This window comes from Alligator sinensis, unplaced genomic scaffold, assembly GCF_000455745.1.
Source record: "Alligator sinensis unplaced genomic scaffold, ASM45574v1 scaffold778_1, whole genome shotgun sequence".
Classification (NCBI taxonomy): domain Eukaryota; kingdom Metazoa; phylum Chordata; order Crocodylia; family Alligatoridae; genus Alligator; species Alligator sinensis.
Genome location: NW_005842946.1, coordinates 292,360 through 294,835, shown reverse-complemented (window position 1 = coordinate 294,835; position 2,476 = coordinate 292,360). Strand labels below are relative to the sequence as shown.

The window sequence follows — 2,476 nt, the reverse complement described above, 5'->3', positions numbered from 1 at the left end:
CCTGTTTCCAAAATGGGACCTGAGAGGAATATGCCAGGATGTACCTAAAGACTCTCACAGAACCTGCCTAAACAGTCCTTGTCTTCACTTGGAGCACTTGGAAATCCATATCAGTGTGTGACAGGTGCCCATCTCAGGGCCAGGACTCAACGTTGGCCCACCCATGTGTCTTTATAGGGCAGCTCACCCAGCCTCACCTGCCTGTTGTTCCAAAAACTGGTGTAAAATACAGGAGGCTGTCCATTATACTGCCCCGATGCCAGGGGGCGCTGTACATGACTCTGACTTTCCCTTATCAGCCCCTCTTACAGGGGGTGCTGTACATGACTCTGACCTTCCCCATGCCTTGCAGATGGCATCCATATTGCTCCAGTGGCCCACACTGTGACCTGAGCTCCAAAGGCTCACATAGGACTCACTGTCACTCCCCACTGGAGCTCACAGTCACAGTGCCCTCACACTGGGCAGTTCTTAATCTTATGACCCAAACTCAGCCTCACAACGTCTGAGGACTTACCAGGGTATCAGCCTCTGGCCCAACTGTGGGCCAGACATCTGTAGACTTACCTTGGCCTAGCTGCCCCCTTCCTGGGGCCTCCCCAATATGCCTTCTCACTCAGGCCACTCTGCATCTCTGCCCCCTTGCTGGGGCCTCTGGGGTCTTGCACCCCATGGGGCTCAGGTATCCGGAAATGTGCCTGGCCCTTGTGCCTGTCCCTAGGTCTGGGAAATCCACCAGAGTGTCGGGGCTCGGGTTTTAAAGCATCCCTCCCCACCTTTCACTAGGGAGGCAACTGGCCTGGCATTTCTGGGGAGCTCCCCACCATAGGTAGCCCTACCAGGACATCCTCCCCCAGCAGGGTGCAGTTTCAAGTCATACCCAGGAGCAATGCAGGCCTACCTGCCTTGGTCATATGCTTACTCAGACATATGTTGCTCCTGGGCTCTCTCTACCAGACCTTCTGCTGCAGCCTCCTACTGTGGAAATAAGTTTAACCAGGTCTCTTACTTGACTAAGAAGAGAGACAAAGAGAGAGAAAGAGAAGAGAAAAAGATGCTGGTGCTATGTGTTTCAAAATGTTCTAAGATAAGGAAAAACATTCGTGCCTTCTTTTGTCTTGATATATTAATCTCTGTGTGCAGATGTTAACCTCCTCCTTTCCGGGAACCAGAAACTGATAGCTGTTCCCAAAACACAATGTGTTTGCTGAATAAGCAAACTGCCTACATGTGACAAACGAATGATCAACTTCTTCCTGTTTCTTCAAGGTTGCTCTGTCTGAACCATGCATCTTTTCTCGCGGTCTAAAGCAGAAATACGCTTGTAAACTTATAGAGTTCAGAGTTCCTTTGAGAACCCTCCTTGTGATCACTTGTATAGCTCTAAATAAACCAAGATGGCTCTGTCAATTCTGATACAACCACAATGCAAAGTTTGATTTCTTCCACACTACTGGTGGCTGCCTCTTGCTGGCACCCCTTTGGGTGCCTCCATGCAGAGGCTGAGTTTCAGCCTCCTTCATCTCAGCCTACTGTCTTGCTGAGCCTTTCTTCCCCTCAACAGTGATGCCCCCCCACTCCCAATCAAGGGGACATTCAGCCTCCTTAGACTCTGGCCCCACCTCCAGGCCAGTCAGGGTGCCAGATAGGTCATCAGGGCCCAGGCCTGCCCCTTGCATTTGGGTTTAATTGCCCTTCAGACTTCCAGCACTGGCCCTCTTGCACTGACCAGTCGGGGTTCGTGGGTCTCAGCCCTGCAGTAGTTGCCCTCCTTAGAAAACAGGGGTCCCCTTCTGGGCCCCACCATACAGCCATCTCACCCTGGGCTTGCATAAAGCCCCAGAGCTCTTAATAACATGGCTGTAGTCTCAACTGGACTCACCTGAGCCCCAGGCCTCACCCCTACCTGTTCTAACTCAGGGGCTTGCCTAGCCCCTGTGTAGGCCTACAAACAATAAGCCCCTTTTCTAGGCTGGGCCTTGCTCTCACTAGGCCCAGGTCTTCTTTGTGGGACTCAGGATATGCCTGAGCCCCCAGGAACCTCCTACCATCCTCATAGTTTCTCCTTTACCTCCAAGGATGTTCCAAGCAGCAGCTCAGCTGGGTGTTGCTCTTTCAGCTGCCAGCAGCATACTACTGCCTCAGCGCTGTGAGCTTGGATCTAAAATGCCCACCTTCTCAGGGCAGGCCCACACCTGCCAGCTGCCTGCTCTCAGCCTTAAAGTGGCAGACACCAAAGGTGCTTTGCCACACAGTGCCTCAGTGGGCATGTCTACACATGTGCTTTAATGAACATGTCCTATTTTAATGCACATTAAAGCACCACTAAAAAAACCATGGTATTTATTTAGTACACATTAAAATAGGCTAATGCACATTAAGCATCACTTAAAAACTGTGGGCACTCTTTTACATATGCTCGGGGGGGGGGAGTGGCATTTTAATTAGAACAACTCTGAGACCCACTTTAATTAAG

At 51.1% G+C, this 2,476-nt stretch overlaps 1 long non-coding RNA gene across 3 annotated transcripts in view; it reads right to left on the bottom strand.

Annotated features, from left to right (window-relative positions):
• Positions 1-2,179, bottom strand: part of LOC102385972 — a 16,318-nt gene extending 14,139 nt beyond the window's left edge. For 2 of the 3 annotated variants that reach the window (XR_001358990.1, XR_001358992.1), the window contains exon 1: positions 2,072-2,179. This is a non-coding gene — a long non-coding RNA (uncharacterized LOC102385972). Of the gene's footprint in view, positions 1-901; positions 972-2,071 lie in introns of those variants that run through there. The other variant, XR_001358991.1, reaches the window with a different exon arrangement.
• Positions 2,180-2,476: the final 297 nt, after the last annotated feature.